This window comes from Dermacentor albipictus, chromosome 9 (assembly GCF_038994185.2).
Source record: "Dermacentor albipictus isolate Rhodes 1998 colony chromosome 9, USDA_Dalb.pri_finalv2, whole genome shotgun sequence".
Taxonomy (NCBI): domain Eukaryota; kingdom Metazoa; phylum Arthropoda; class Arachnida; order Ixodida; family Ixodidae; genus Dermacentor; species Dermacentor albipictus.
The window spans coordinates 111,863,564-111,880,963 of record NC_091829.1 but is presented as its reverse complement, the minus strand read 5'-3'; the positions used below and the strand labels follow the sequence as shown (position 1 = coordinate 111,880,963).

Here is a 17,400-nt window from a genome sequence, read left to right as displayed (position 1 = left end):
GGGACGAGCCTCTAACAATACAAATGACGGGGTTAGCTTTCCTGTTGAACAGCTTTCCCATTGGCTTTTCCCATGAGAGAAGCGACAATCGTGGCAGCAGCTGCTAAGCATAGGAATGGTGAATGTAACGCTGCAGTGGTAAAAAAAACAGAAAATTTCTTTGATCTGGCGATGGCGCCCAGAAACCAAAGCGCGATGTTAATGAGTGTTTAAAAATGACCTGAATGCATTGCGCGCACTAGGTTCAGTACTATATTGAGCACAAATTTCGAAATACTAACTTCTGCAAAAACTGTCTACCTTAAAGCAAAATATATGCGTAGGTCCATTGCTGAAATATACACGGAAAAAACACGGACCTCACAACACAAGAATGCATAATGGTATGCCTGTTGTTGTTCTTCATCCTTTCATGTGGTTTATGGAAGTGCAAGGAGATGAAAGCGGGCAAGTTAGCCACGGTAAAATGACGCAGTACGGCTGCCATACAATTGGATTACTTTCTAGAAAAAAGATGGCCACGAGAGTAGCTTTTGCAACACACCGCTGGAACTATGTTGTTAAAAGAAGCAATTATTATATATTCGTCAACTGAAGACACAAAATGTGACTATGTCTACGTCCGCATCAACCGATTTCGTTATTCGTATTTATGAAACGCGTGCAGCACTTGCGGCCAGAAAAATAACTGAACACCGCTGATGCCACGTTGTATTATCGCCGCCGGTCCATGGAGCAATCATGGGCCTATTGTGTTTGCTGCGAAAGTCACTGTGTGCAATGACGCCTTAGATATGTCGGCGAGGAAAAAAACTGACATAGAGAGCAATGGTATCCTAAGCTAAATAATAGTACAATGGCACCGAACAGATGGCACAAAGAAGAGGACAAAAAGAGGGAGAAAAACCTATGTAGGCCAAGAGCTCTCGCTGATACGGAATGTGGATTAATACCTAGGTATGTGTTTTTCAATCATATTAAATTTTAATCGCTCACATTACAGAGACTTGCTGGAAACTATAATGGCGACTACTTTACAGTCTGCGTTCCGAATAACTCACGGCTATGGGCCTTGCAATGTTGCAGTAACAAGAGGGCAACGCATAACAAAACGGAAAGTAGAAGCTATGCCTCAAGCCGTAGTGTCCAGCGAATAGCATAATTTGTTAATGATGGTTGCCTCGGGGATTAGCGATAAGGCACATAAATGAATAATAATGCCCCACCCTGCGTGTCACTTTCAGAATAGATGCAGTAATCAACGTAGAAAATTTCAAATAGCTATATATGATGATACACGGGTTCTTGGTTGGAACTTTCGAATTATTGAAAGGTGTATTTGCTGCGAAAATTCACTGTGCAAAGACGCTTTAGATATGTCGGCGGGGAAAAAAACTAACATTGAGAGCGACGGTAACCGAAGCCAAATAATAGTACAATGGCACCGAGCACATGGCACAGAGGATAAAAAATAAGGACAAAAGTTACAGTGACGTTTCACTTCGGTAACGTGGGTTACGGGCAAGCGTATGGATGCTGCAGCACGCACGACGCTATCGGCCCTCGGTGCGCTTAGACGCCTACACTGTCCGTATAGAAGATGGTATTCAAGACAGGGCTCGCACGGCCACGCCATGCGCCGCCGCCGCCGCAGTTGAACGCGCCATTGTAAGCATTCGCGTACAATCTAAATTACCTAACCTAAATTACCTAATGACCGAGGACACTGGAATCGCGGCAGCAGCTGCGAGCCATGTGCCCCTCATGCTGTCGCTTCAGTGCAATATGAGCGCTGAGAACACAGCGCAGGCAAAGGTACGAGCCGTCGGGCCACATAGGTTGTGCCCCTAAAGCAGATCGCTTTCATGATATAGCCCGAATGGCCGCTCGCGGCCGAATTACAACGCCCCCTCCCTCTCATCCCCCGGTGGCATTTTTAGAATTGCTAGTAGGAACAGCAGAGCGCGGCGCTTTTCGCGGCGCTCGAAGTTTCTGTGCAGGCGTGAGTGTGGGTGCGAGTGAGAAAATGTGTAGGCCTTTGCTCCTAGAATATGACTCTACCTAGGCAGTACTGAGGAGGTTTCTTAGCGCGTGTTGTATGCGTTTGTCCCTAGACGTACCGGCATTGCGGAGTGCGGTCAAGTTTATTTACGCTCTGCCGCAGGGCGCCGGCACGGTGAGGCAGTGTGCACGGACGCCGCATTTGGTGATCGCTGTCTATGAGGGGGCAAAGTTCTGACTGGTGTTGTATAAGTCGCGGATCGCTTTATTCGTCATGCTGTAGACTGCACTTTTTTTTACAAGCACTGCTTCAGGAAGGCACATGTCATCAGCAAACGGAGCCCCGGGAGAGCACCTGAGGTTGTAATAAAGCAGACGGCGTAGGATCTCCAGTGCACCCAATGGTAGCGGTGATCAAAGCTGCAAGTCGGCCGGCCCATGTGTTGAGGCCGTGGGAGTCGCAGCGTGCCAGGGCTGTCCGCATAAAAAATTGACTGTCCGCGACAGCGGACAGCCGATCTTATGCTCTCCTGGCCCGCGCCAGCGTCAGTGATCCCCAACTAAAGGACAAGTCCGGGTTCTTGCTTTGGTGTCCCCGTTGCCGCTTTGGGGTTCTGCAGACGCCGCCAATAATGCGAACAAAATGACACGCTGTTTTAATTAGCAAAAACACGACTGAATAAATATATTTACGTCCAGCCGCCAACTTGCGACACTAAGTTCAGTACTACCGCGTGCCGCGACTACTGACGGCACGCCTAGGGACAAATGCATACAACACCACTAAGAAACTCCTCCGTAGTGCCGAGGCAGAGTCATATATTGACGGAACAAAGGTCCCCACATTTCCTACCTCGCACCCGCACTCACTCGCGCATGCGCGCAATGATCCGGCGTCTCCGCAAGTGCCACGCCCCGCTCTACCTACTAGCAACTGTGAATACACGGTCAACCCTGCGCACCTCCGCCTACCTTCCTGCTCCGCGACGCTTTGCCACGTTTCTCCATTCCGACTACACATTATTCTATGATCAGGTTATTTGCCGCGCGTTCGGTTCATACTTTACCTGGCGCGCGATTCTTTTCACCTAAAAGCACCTTCCTCGTTCCCTTGTTTCGCGGCTTCAGACACACAGCGCCGATTGCGTGAGCTGGCCAGTGATGTTCGCGCGTAAAAATCAAGACCTAGAGACACTGATAGGTCATGTTCTAAGAAATTCAACAGGGTTGCTTTAGAGCTTCACTTACAGTGCGTACTTAGACAAAGGGACTGAAAGAACGACGATTACAAGCGCTGTATTCGTCGTTCTTTCGGTACCTTTGTCTATGTACGCGCTGTAAGTGAAGTTTGCAATGGAATACCAGCTAGCCCAAACTAAAACCGTGCCAATTTAGAAGCAGGTTAATATATTGTCAGAATGAAGCTAATTTATTGCTTAGAGTTTATTATGGCCTTATAGTAAAAACAAGAGAAACCGAACCGTATTCTGTAACGAACCCATCGGCTGTGTAAGGAAATAAACCTTTATTATAAGTACATTTGCTGATGATGTTTCTGCTATTATGGTTTTAATGACAAGGTGAGGGCTTAAACTGTTACCTATCATGCGCCTCAACTTCCCTATAAAGTGTGTTACTTCTACATAAGACTTCTAATTAGATTGTAAGTGTGACGTTTTCGACAATAGAAACATTGGAATGGCGTTGCGTCCGGTTTCAATTACACGTATAGAGTTATAAATAATTTTTTATTCAACGAAGTGTACGTTAATAAAATAAAGAAGAGAGAGAGCGCGATGAAGGGGAAAGGCAGGGAGGTTAACCAGACATCAGTCTCTGGTTTGCTACCCTGCACTGGGGTTTGGAGATAGGGGTTAGAAAGAGGACAGAAAAGAAATAGTTCAAAAAAGAAAAAAAGAAAAGCACGCACAGAGACAAACACACACACACACAAAGGGGGTTCAATTTAGGGACGTTCACAAAGGCCAGTATTTCGCAAGAAGCGCAGTAGCGCCTGCACGGCCTTCATCTGTGAGGTTAGGCCCCGTGGATGGTGCGGAATTCCTTGTTCCGACAGCGTTCGGTCCTCCAGCTGTTCGACGTCGTGGATAAGGGATTCCCTCTGTGGACAGAACTGCATGCGCACAAAATATGGCCAATCGATTCCTCATGGCCAGAGTGGTCACAGGTTGCGGTGTCGGCCATCCCTATGGGTAACACATAGGCTCTGGTAAAAGCAACGCCCAACCACAGTCGATACAAAAGCGTGGCGTCTCCACGGTGAAGCTTTGATGGACTCGAAGGCTTAATGTGGGATCAAGGGATTGTACTCGGCAATTCCTGAATTGTGGCTCATTCCAATGCGACATGGTGCACTGTCGACCAAGCAGGCGGAGCTTCCGCGCTGCGTTAATTCTAGAAAGTGTCCTCAGTATGGCCTTAACGGGCAGCATGATCGGCCCACTCATTGCCGATTATCCCGCAGTGACTTGGAAGCAATTGGAAAGTTGTTTCATGGCCTGCATAATTTATATGGTGCATGATCTCTATAATCTGAAATACTAGCTGTTCTTGTGGTCCGTGTCGTAAAGATTACAGCACAGACAGCAGTACCGCGGTTGAATCGCGGAAGACCATCCACTTGTGTAGCGGTTCATCACCAATGTAATGAAGGGCTTTAAAGAGCGCTGCGAGCTCTGTTGCCATCGAAGTTGTCGTGTTAGTCACCTTAAATTTGATCGTTGCAACTTCCCTTGCCTCACGATTGCGCAGTTGGGTGCCCACAATAGGTGCTCACCCAACTAGGTATGCGTTAAGAGACAAAGTCAGCAATATCATTACTAATATGGATGATATAGTTCAAGTGGCTGAGGACTTCTATAGAGATATATACAGTACCAGTGGCACCCACGACGATAATGGAAGAGAGAATAGTCTAGAGGATTTTGAAATCCCACAAGTAACGCTGTAAGAAGTAAAGAAACCCTTGGGAGCTATGCAAAGGGGGAAGGCAGCTGGGGAGGATGAGGTAATAGAAGATTTGTTGAAGGATGGTGGGCAGATTGTTCTAGGAAAACTGGCAACCCTGTATACGCAATGCCTCATGACCTCGAGCGTACCGAAATCTTCGAAGAATGCTAACATAATCCTAATCCATAAGAAAGCGTACGCCAAAGACTTGAAAACTTACGAGCCAATAAGCTTACTGGCCGTTGCGTACAAAGTATTTAGTAAGGTAATCACAAATAGAATCAGGAACACCTTCGACTTCCGTCAACCTACAGACCAGGTAGGATTCCGTAAAGGCTACTGAACAATAGGCCACATTCGCTCTATCAGTCAGATGATAGAGGAATGTGCGGAACATAAGCAACTCTTATATATAGCTTTCATTGATTACGAGAAACCATTCGATTCAGTCAAAAACTCAGCAGTCATGGAGGCATTACGGAATCAGGGGCCGTATAACGTAAAACTATTCCAATATGTTTTTATTCCAGTCTCCTGACGTCACATTTGCGTAACCGCCGACACAAGCATAGGACGGTCAGCCGCCGGGTTGTCTGAACAAACCAATGAAATGCTCCCCTCGCTCATAGGAGGTAACTTTTGTTTGCTTGAAAAACGAATAACATTGCCTGCACTGAGCGGCTTCTTTTATCCAATTCGCTCGCAAGAGGCGAGGTGCATGCTCAAGTGGAGAGGGATTCGATGGGGCCGAGCCACTGCACTGAATATCAATAACCGAATGAAGAGGGTGGTGCCGGCGTCTGCGATTGGTCCGCTTTCTCTAACTTGGCCTGCGGTGGCTCGTCGACAATCGCGGTGGCATGTAACGAAAGCTTAAGAATCACGCTAAAACGGATCCTCAGCACAGAATAGTTGGCAGAACAAGGTCGTAAACATGCGTAAAGTGCTCAAAAACGTTACACAGCCACGCAAATAAACTCATGCTCTCCAACAGGGGCCAGTAGCCAGTGCCGGAGGGATCGATGGCAGCCATCTTTTATTCCTTTCGGAACGGCGCAGCCTGCGGCTATTCAAAAGAAAATTCACTTTTGTTCGGCATAATCATGTATTTTTAACGCGTGCACGTCACTTTGACGCGGTAAGTTCTTGCGGTTTTGTGACGCCGCGTGAGAGGCAGATAAAGTGTGTGCAGTCCGAGAACTTTTGACCAACAGCCGAGGGCTAATGGCGAAAAGGCGTCGAATCAGAAATAACTATGTTTGTTTTGTTCGGTCAGGGTATGCATAATCATGTGTACACGTCATATCAGATAGGGAGCTATCGCGGTTGTCGGGACGTCGCGTGACGGACAGGTAAAGGGGGGTGGTCCAAAATAGTTTTTGACCAATCGTGGCGGGCTGATTACAGAATTGGAATAGAAAAGTTTCAAATAATTTTACGTTATAGTGCCCCAGGGTGTAGATGAGCCGAATGCGAAAATACTTAAAGATATCTATACCGGCTCCACAGCCACCATAGTCCTCCATAAAGAAATCAACAAAATCCCAATAAAGAAAGGCGTCAGGCAGGGAGATACGATCTCTCCAATGCCATTCATGGTGTGTTTACATCAAGTATTCAGAGTCCTGGGGCGCGATAACGTAAAAGTATTCCAAACTTTTCTATTACAATTCTGCTATCAGCTCTCCACGATTGGTCGAAAACTTTTTTCGAACACCCCCCACTTCACCTATCTGTCATGCGACATCACGAAAACCGCAATACCTCCCCATCTGATATGATGTGTACAAACTGATTATGCATGATTTGACAGAAAAAAGAAAAACAGTTATTTTTGATTCGACCCCTTTTCGCCATTAGCGCTCTGCTATTGGTAAAAAGTTTTCGGGCTGCGTCCATTTCACATGCCTCGCACGCGACGTCACAAAACCGCACAAACTCACCGCATCAAAGTGACGTGTACGCGATAAAGATGCATTAATATGCCGAACAAAATTGACTTTTTTTCGGAATAGCCACAGGCTGCCCCGTTCCGAAAGGAATAAAAGATGGCTGCCGCCGATCGCTGACACGCTGGCTACTCGCACCTGCCGGAGAGCACGGGTGTATTTGTGTATGATAAATCTTCTTGCGTGACCATGTAACGTTTTCAAGCACTTTCGGCACGTTTACTACCTCATTCTGCCAACTCTTCTTTGCTGAGGGTCAGTTCTAGCGTCATTCTTAAGCTTCCGTTGCATGCTGCCGCGAATTTCGACCAGCCACCGCAAGCTAAGTAAGGGAAAACCGACCAATCCCAGACGCCGGCACCACCCTCTTCATCCAGTTATCAATTTTCAGTGCACTGGCTCTGCCCCTGTGAATCCTTCTCCACTTGAGCGTTCTCCTCGCCTCTTGACAGCCAATTAGATACGACAAGCCGCTCAATGTAGGCAATGTTATTCGTTTTTCAAGCAAACAAAAGGGACCTCCTATGAACGAGGATAGCGTTTGATTGGTCTGCTCAGGCAACCCTGCGGGTGACCGCCCGGTGCTTGCGTTGGTGGTTACGCAAATTTGACGTCAGGAAAATGGAATAGAAACACATTGGAATAGCTTTACGTTATAGGGCCCCTGGATTGGGAAGGATTGCGATAAGAGGTAATGGAGAATACTTTAGTAACCTGCGATTCGCAGATGATATTGCCTTGCTTAGGAACTCTGGGGACCAATTGCAATGCATGCTCACTGACCTGGAGAGGCAAAGCAGAAGAATCGGCCTAAAATTTATCTGCAGAAAACTAATGTAATGTTTACCAGTCTCGGAAGAGAACAGCAATTTACAATAGGTAGGGACGCACTGGAAGTGGTAAGATAATACATCTACTTAGGGCAGGTAGTGACGGCGGATCCGGATCATGAGACGGAAATAATCAGAAGAATAAGAATGGGCTGGGGGGCGTTTGGCAGGCATTCTCAGATCATGAACAGCAGGTTGCCATTATCCCTCAAGAGAAAAGTGTATAACAGCGGCGTCTTACCAGTACTCACCTGCGGGGCAGAAACTTGGAGAGTAACGAAAAGGGTTCTACTTAAATTGAGGATGGTGCAATCAGCTAGGGAAAGAAGAATGATGGGTGTAACGCTAAACTATAAGAAAAGAGCAGATTGGGTGAGGGAACAAACCCGAGGTAATGACATCTTAGTTGAAATCGAAAAAGAAATAGCCATGGGCCGGACATATAATGAGGACGCAAGATAACCGAGGGTCATTAAGGGTTACGGACTGGATTCCAAAGGAAGGGAAGCGTAGCAGGGGGCGGCGGAAAGTTAGGTGGGTGATGAGATTAAGAAATTTGCAGGGACGACATGGCCGCAATTAGTACATGACCGGGGTTGTTGGATAAGTATAGGAGAGGCATTTGCCCTGCAGTGGGCGTAACCAGGCTGATGATGATGATGCTGAATAGGTTCTGGGGTATTGTAAGCCTAAGCAGTGGGCCTCTCAGTCGACATAGCTCACTGGACCACAAAATATCGGCTGCGAAGTTTTGTGATGGGCTCGTGATGCACGCCGCAAATTCAGCAAGATGTTACGGGGAGCATTAAAAAAAGGGATTATTCTACACTGTGTGCAAAGGGACTAAAAGGGGGGCAGCAACAACGAATTTGCGGGCAATAGACTTCACTTCGTTTTCCGCTTGTCCACTCTACACTTCAACGTATTCTTCTACATCCGCTGAACAACTGGCTCATAATACTCTTCTTCCCGTTGTAGCTTATTTCACAATAATTTTAAGTTTGGTAATTTATGGCTGAGTGCCTGCTTGCGTTATGAACCGCGTGTTTGTAGATTGTCGATAAGGACGTGGGCCTACCGCCAAACTTCCATATTGGCTGTTGTGATATTTTCCATGGGATTAATATCCATAATTCATTACCTTTGAAGAGCTCTTGCAATGCATTGATTAGAATTGCACTAGTAAGGCCGTTGCCAGTAGTAATGGCGGGTGCGCACCAGTAATCATTCACAGCTCCTTCACATTTTGAAATAAAGTGCACCAGACCATACTTCGGTCCGCTCACAATTTTTAAAGCGAAGCTGTCTTTGCCTCTTCCTTCGACTTTCCCACTGCTGCTGCTACTGCTGCTGCTACTGCTGCTGCTGTGGGCTCCTGTGGGCTCCTGTGGGCTCCTGTGGGCTGCTGTGGGCTGCTGTGGGCTTTTGTAATTGCTGCTGTCGCGCACACCGCGTCGGGAGGTGGTTCAGAGCGTGTATATAGATGACAGGTGCGAGTAACAGAGGAAAGGCGATGGGAGAAACTCGTTTTCACCTCACCGCGTCGAACGTGCACAATGCCCTCTGGACCTCCCTGGCCGTCGCCACATTAGCCGCTTGACAGCTGTAATTATACGTGACTCCCCTCAGAAGCATTGCAGAAACTGCAGCGCTTCCCTTTCTACTAACGTGCGAGGCCAGAGGGGATGCAGATAAAACTGTAAAGACGAGAAGAAGAGGAGAAGCAGAGGGAGGAGAAGAGACAGTTCCCATATAAGGGAGGGGGGGAGCTGACGTGAGAAGGCAAGGAAACCCCTCTACTATACGACAGCAATTGCCGGAAACAGGATAAGCCTAAGTTCAAGGTACGGTAGAGAACGTTGCTCCTATTCCTGAAAAAGAAACGCAATGGAAATATGTTGAGCGGGCAACTTACGCAGGGCGTGCAGAAGCAGAGCATCATTAATTAGAGCGCACCGCAGGGTCAAGGAGAAACTACGGATATGGTTGACCGTCAAATCAACACTTCTGTTACCGCCGCATTATCTTTGCGGCTTTGGCATTGCTAGAGGTCGTGGATTTCATCCCAATTGCGGCAGCCGTATTTCGACGGAGGCACAATAGAAAACGCACGTGCACTTAGGTTTTGGGACCCGTTAGAGGACATCACAGTCGCAAAATTCATTTGGAGTCAGCCACTATGTCTTGCCTCATAATCCCAGTGTGCGTTTGACACCTACAGTCCCATAATCCAATTCAAGTTTAATACTTCTGCCACAATGCGATGTGTCATGTGAGTAAATGCGCCATGTTAGGCAACACTCTCTAAGAGGTTATAAAATATGGCGCACAACAACGCCTCAAGCGAACACGTCTCCCTGTGTGTTCTGTGACTTACGCAGATAAAGAGCCCTGCTGCACGCAAGGTAAGGTTTAACATGAACTCACCACTCTCGTGTTAGCCTAAACGTTGAAGAAATTAAGCTTTAGCCATCAACATCACCGCTAATTATCGTCAATCAAAGAGTCCATCCCGGAAAGCTTCGCTTACATCGATTCCCCCCAGAGGGTGGCCTTTGCATGATTTTTTGCTCCTCCTATATACAGGCGTGTTCGCAATAATTGCACTATTTGGGAAACCTGGTAGCTTTATGTTCAAAGGCTGCGCCGCTTTACAGAAAAAAGCGCGAAAGAAATGGATAGGGTAATAAGTTGTAGGACCATTGCCTCTTGTTTTTACCGAGATCTCAGGATACTCGCAACTTTATTCCGTTTCATTAGGAATGACTGTTACCACCAACGTTCTAGCCTGATGCCTACTGCTGAACTACGACATCACAGGTTAATCTTGTTCTGTTTACAGCACCCTGCTCAGACGTTTTCAAAAAACAGTGCATTCCTCTATGAATGCCTCTTTAAAAAGATCATGCACCGCATCAACGTGGTGGAAGTATTTCCTTACAAGATATAGAAATGTCCACGTTATACATACAGGGTTATTTACGAGACAAGAAGATAGCGGAAAGAATGTTTTTTAAACATTACAAAATTCAGCTTTTTGCATGACATAGGGTGCAAAACATGAAAAACGATGACAGATACTTGTCACTGCTGCCCTTCCGTGAATATTTACTGTATTTCATTTTTATTTGTGCCCATTTACAAACAAATGGAAGGGGCTAAGGTAAAAGCTCCTTATTGGCAGCTTGAGTGGTCCCTGGGCCCCTTTACATATTGGCAGAATGGTGGCAAAGAACACTTTGAGAAATGAAAAAAATAAAGAACAGTGGGTTACATCAAAATAAAAACATTTCTTTCATTGAATGCATATGGTTTTACGGAATCATGGCGATTTAAATGGTAGTTTTCACCAGACAGATGAGCTCCGATGGTGTCAAGGCATGAATGTGAATGCCGGCTTCTAGGTAAGAATTTATTAGCCGTGGCAAGGTATTTGCGACCATTTGATGACCGTAATTTGTCCTCGAGAAGGGTATGAGCCATTTTTCATGGCTGTGCGTCTCATATGTGAGTGTATTCTCTTTTAAGTTTGCTATATTAGTAATTAGGTTGCTTCTATTTTTTACCTGAAAGTAATAGGTGCGTAGGAGGGTTTGTTTGTAGAGATGATGACTTTTTGTTATGTTGTACTTGGTAAAAAGATTCTCAGTGTGTGAGTTGTATGGCACATTTGCGATAGCGCGTATTATCTTTTTTTGCATCAATAGTATCTTAAAGTGATTGGAAGCTGATGTCGTGCCCCATACAAGATGGCAATAATTTACATGCGAGGCAAATAGTGCATTATAAATGGTCAATTTAACTGACATTGGTAAAAGGTAGCGATTCGAGGTAGTAAACCTGTTACGCGGCTCAGTTTCTGCAGTACGGAATCCGCGTGAGCGTCCCATTGCAATGTGTCGGTAAAATATACGCCAAGTACTTTTACCGTGTCAACAACCTCTATTTTCTCAGAGTTATAATATATGTTGTGGGTCAAAGGAGTACATGTACCTCTTGTTTTAAAGATGTCTGCTTGTGTTTTATTCGAGTTTACTTTTAAAACGTTGTCCTGGCTCCATTTTGAGAGATGGGTTAGTAGGATGTTCGCTGCACTAATGAGGCATGTAAAAGAGTTGTTTGATAAAAAAAAAACACTCGTATCATCTGCGTAGTTTATGAATTTTGCTTCTCGGTGGATAAGAACTATGTCGTTTATGTAGATGTTAAACAAAAATGGGCTAAGGATACTTCCCTGAGGGACACCTCTTTGTATCTTTCGTGTAGATGATATGTTAGTCTTTATAGCCACATATTGCAGTCGATTTCTAAGGTAGGATGTCAGTAACTGAAGAGGAAGGCCTCTGATGCCATATCTTTCAAGTTTAAGTATTAGGAGGTCATGGTTTATGCAGTCGAATGCTTTTGTGAAATCTATGAATAGACCAATTACAAGTGACTTATTTTCGAGGTTCTGCAGTATATATTCTTTTTGTGCTACTAGTGCTAATTCTGTTGATATACCTTGTTGAAAACCGTATGGAGCGTCTGTTATTAGTTTATGTTTGTTGCTGAAAGATGTTAATTGGTTAAGAATTATTTTTTCAAGACCTTTAGAAAACTGCGGGAGAATAGATATCGGACGGTAATTTTTTAAATCAAGCTTGTCACCTTTCTTATATAACACAATTACTTTTGCAATTTTCATTTTTTCGGGAAAAGTACCTGATGTTATCCATAAGTTATAAATATAAGCTAACACAGGTGCAATGCCACAAATGACGTGTTTGATAGGCCTTATTTGGAGGCCATCAGCATCGTAGCTGCATGAATTTTTCAGTTTGAGAAAAACTGAACAAACCTCGGTAAGTGTTGTCGGTTGGAAAAAAATAGTGTCCATAGTTGCTGGGAATTGAAATGTACATGGCGGGCTTAGTGATAAATGGGAATCAGTGTCTGTAAAGTAATCATTAAATGCGTTAACTAAATTATCTCCGGTTAAAATGCATCCGTTTACAGAAACTTTCTTTATAGGTTCAGTGTTCTGTTTACGTCCCATTAGTTCGTTTAACTTGTTCCACATCTTCTCTGTTTGTCCCTCGCATGAAGAAAAAGTACGTAAATAATAGCGATTTCTTGCATTTCTTAGCTCTTTATTTAATTTATGTCTAAAAACTTTGAAGGATTTTAAATCATCGCTGTTCCGAGATTTTATGAACCTGGCATAAAGCTTATCTCTTTTCTTTATTTTTTTAGAAGCTATTTGGTCATCCAAGTTTTCCGATAAGCTTTCTGGTTTCTTTTCTTATGTATGAAATGCTGCCCATAAACAGCTGAGAATTTCTTTAAGAAGATGTTGTATGCTGGCTCTACTTCGGCCCACAATAATGCTTATGTTCTTAGCAATTATGGTGGTAGTTTCTTGCATACAAAGAACCACAATTGTCGTAATATCAACACGGGTGGCGGAATTGCTATAGGAGCGCCGCCGACGCAAAAGATTGTAATATTTATTGCGACCACATTATAATCCCCATGAAGCGGAAAATCCGCAGTCCGGCATTATGATCCCATTCTACTAAACACACGTGACAAAGTCATAGCACCGCATTCCCGGCATGTGGAATGCCATGGTGAACAGCCACGGCGCAGGACGAACGCGTTCGCCCACACCCTAAAAACTGACATGGCCCACTGCCAAATTTGGATTAAGGTGAATAAAAGTGGATAAAAGTGGAATACAGTGGAATATTGTGGATTAAGCTTGGTACAAATTAAAGAAAGATTGATTCAGGTGAAATAAGTTGGAGTTTTAATTCAAAGTGACAACTTAGACAAGTCCCCTTGCTTTCGTATTCAAATCATGGAAGGACCCTTACGTGACTGTCGACTTTTTTGCATACGTTTGCAGATGCATTTTGACAAAACGACACCATGAGTACATGGACCCTCTTTCTTATATTAGTCTTTGGATATATTGCCACAAAATCACATGTGCACGAATATCAAACTCATAGAAGATACCTCCAAGTGAAGGTTCAAAACGGTAAGTATTGTTCAACTTCTTTTGGAAAATCATTTCAGGGAACGGCGATATGCCAACACAACTATTTTTAATGCACAGCATTCTTCGACTGCTTTTGGCATTTTGAGTTTGTCTGACTGACTGTATGTATATCTAGTTATCTACTGTTTTAAGCGAAAAAAAACCGCCAGGGGGCCGAGGAGCACAGTCGTACCTCACATGGGCTCCTGCTTTTATCGCTATTTCGTGTGGAACATTGCTTGGAAACTCGGCGAATTTGGTAGCCTCGGATTCCTGAAGTTGCTAGGCATCGTTTGACACCAGCCACGACGCAGTGAGTAGACCTTTACTCGTATAACCGAGCCCTGAACATTCTGTGACCGTGCGCTCCAAGATGACCCTAACGCCGGGGCACCCGTGGCAGGAGCGGGAGACCAGCGGCTCGCGCCTGCATGCCCGCGGTGCACGTGCACGGCGCTCTCGCACTAGAAGTGAACCACGCAGAACCAGCATCTTAGGCAAAGTGCGCCCGCTTTTCTGGAAACACAGATGGCGAACGCTTTGCAAGAGCCGACAACGGCGCGAATGGAGGTGGCCGGGGCTAACTTTGATACCATACAACAGTGCATATACGACGCGAATAGCGGCGAAACGACGGGTAAAGTCCACATCGAGTGGCTACAAGTTGGTCGTAAAGGTAGATCAGCAAAAGAGGACAATAAATTCACCAAGGAAAGAGCCATGGAAGTCCTGAAACCATACCCCAAACATCAAGCACAACCCCTGCCGCAACGTCAAAACATTCGGAAGATGCGCCCGTTCCCCACTGACGACTTCAAAATCGTATTCCGACCTCAAGCAGGTCTTGACCTCTCGAAGCACACACTCATCGCAGTGACGCATGCCGTCGGAACATCCAGTGGTTTGGCCCAGCAAGACTTTCACGATAATGTCCGAGTACAAGTGCAGAAACTAGAGAATGTGATCGTCGCGAGCACGGCAAGTACGGAACAAGCTTCCGAACTGCAGCACATCAACACCATACAACTCGGCGGAACCGTCTGTCAAGTAAATCCCCACATTCGACACCCAGACGATGTGTGCCGTGGAGTGATATACGGCCTCGAACCGGGTAAACGTCCCACTGAGATTGTTGCCGGCCTTCGAGTGGACTCAAGATACACGGTTCTCGGCGCGCGCATGCTAGGATCTTCAACAGCCAGGGTTATCACCTTCGACGGACAGCACGTCCCTTATTACGTAACGTATCAGAGCGGTGACTACAGATGCAAGCCCTACCGAAAATCCGTCCAATACTGCAGAACCTGCGGCGCCATCGGACACCGACAGGATATCTCTCCTCAGCCGAGGGTCAACTTCTGCTACTCATGCGGGCGCGATGCGGTCAATAAAGAACACGATTGTCGCCCGCAGTGCAAAATTTGCGGCTGAGACCACGAAATGGCAGGCAAGGAATGCAAGAAGAAACACCGTAACAGCCCGCCTCCCTACCAAGTAAGAAGACAGCAACTTGACAATGCTCGCGCCCGAGAGAATCCCTGGAGCTCCAGCACCGAAGACCTCGCCGCGCTGGTTAGCGCCTCAGACAGCTCATGGGGGCCCTCGCCTCAACAAAGACCTGGCCGGGGACGCTCTCGCTCTATCCTAAGATCGAGCTCTACATCCCGCTCTCGGTCATGGTCTCGCTCCGTTAGGCGAATCACTTACGTCGCCGCGGTGAACGGAAGCAGCGCCTCGAATTCCTCACGCAACCCGAGCAGTTCGGGCGAGACAGCGACGATACGGACTCTAACGTAAAGTACAGGGTGCACAGAGGACGATACAACAACAACTGGTAGCCGAGCGCAACACGTCAGAACTCGAGGAAAGAGTAGCGAAGAGAGTAGAAGAAAGCATACTAAAACATGTAGAAACCAGAATTATGAAGTGGGTAGACGAACGGCTAAAAGCTCATGAAGCGAAGATTCTCGACCTTGTTGAACGACGCCTTCAAGTCTTCGTGAAAACCCTCACTACAAAACCTCTCGCATCAGTAGACAGAACCATACAGACAGTGAAAACTAAGATCATGGAAAAGATAGAGCCACTAACACGTACGGTCACCACACTCGACGCGAAACTGGACGGCTTCGTGGCACAACAACACAACTTCATAACCTATGCTTACAATAATTTCGTGACCCATGAACATCTGGCGGAGCAGTTAGGAATCAAACGCAAAAGACGAAGTACAGTACGAGGCGAATCCGCGGAGGATTCTACCTCGACAAGGCCAAGCCACTTACTCCAGGTGGGGAACAACCACCAACATGGCGGCTGCCAAACGTAGACATACCGAGCCGCTTCCCACCCTCCACATTTGGCACTGGCATTGCAGATCCTATAGACCCCGGTCGGCCAACCTGCAAGAATATCTAAAAGCAAACAATTCAGACATATTCGAGCTACAGGAAACCAATATCCAGAAAATAAAAGCTCCCCAGCTACAACAATATGACACACACGGCCCACACCGCAATTCTTGTCAAGAAGACACTAACCGCACAGCTTCACGAAATTCAAGACACTGAATTCAAACACACCATAGTGGAGGTGTTGCCGACTCGCAAGTATCAACAAAGCCCGTACCTGGCCAATCTTTACAGCCCGCCGCGGGAGCAGCTACTCCACCATGACCACTTCGTCCGGGACCTTCGCAAGAACGCTAACGGCAACCGGCTTGTTGTGGTAGGGGACTTTACCACCACACACGCGGCCTGGGGCTACCCCAATACCAACCAAGATAGGGGCACGGGTTCATGACACCGAAGAGCAGCACGGTTTTACTTTATGGAATGACCTGCTCCAACCCACCCGAGTAGGCAACAGCGTGTCGAGGGACACCAATTTTGATCTAATGTTCACTCGAGGCGTGCGAAAGGCCACGTGGACCCGACTCCCGGACACGCTAGGGAGCGATCATCACATAATTCAAATCGAGGTTGAACAATCCCACCGTGCGCACAGGCAGTCTGTCCGTGCGGACAGGCCGCCATTGGAATATGAACGTGGCAACGTTTAACGCTAGAACGTTATCTAGTGAGGCGAGTCTAGCAGTGCTATTGGAGGAATTAGAGGGCAGTAAACGGGATACAATAGGGCTCAGCGAAGTTAGGAGGCCAAAAGAAGCATATACAGTGCTGAAAAGCGGGCACATCCTGTGCTACCGGGGCTTAGCTGAGAGAACTTGGAGTCGTATTTCTGATTAATAATAATATAGCTGGTAACATACAGGAATTCTATAGCATTAACGAGAGGGTGGCAGGTCTTGATGTGAAACTTAACAAGAGGTACAAAATGAAGGTTGTACAGGTCTACGCCCCTACATCCAGTAATGATGACCAGGAAGTCGAAAGCTTCTATGAAGACGTGGAATCGGCGACAGGTAGAGTTAAAACTAAATACACCATTCTCATGGGCGACTTCAATGCCAAAATAGGCAAGAAGCAGGCTGGAGACAAGACAGTGGGGGAATATGGCATAGGCACTAGGAATAGCAGGGGAGAGTTATTAGTAGAGTTTGCAGAACAGAATAATATGCGGATAATGAATACCTTCTTAAGCAAGTGGGACAGCCGAAAGTGGA

At 46.2% G+C, this 17,400-nt stretch overlaps 1 long non-coding RNA gene across 1 annotated transcript in view; it reads left to right on the top strand.

The window, feature by feature from the left end:
* Window positions 1-868: 868 nt before the first annotated feature.
* LOC135919439 (uncharacterized) overlaps window positions 869-17,400 on the top strand; it is a 59,875-nt gene continuing 43,343 nt past the window's right edge. The window contains exons 1-2 of the long non-coding RNA XR_011508762.1: window positions 869-957; window positions 13,641-13,775. This is a non-coding gene — a long non-coding RNA (uncharacterized lncRNA). The remainder of the gene's footprint in view (window positions 958-13,640; window positions 13,776-17,400) is intronic.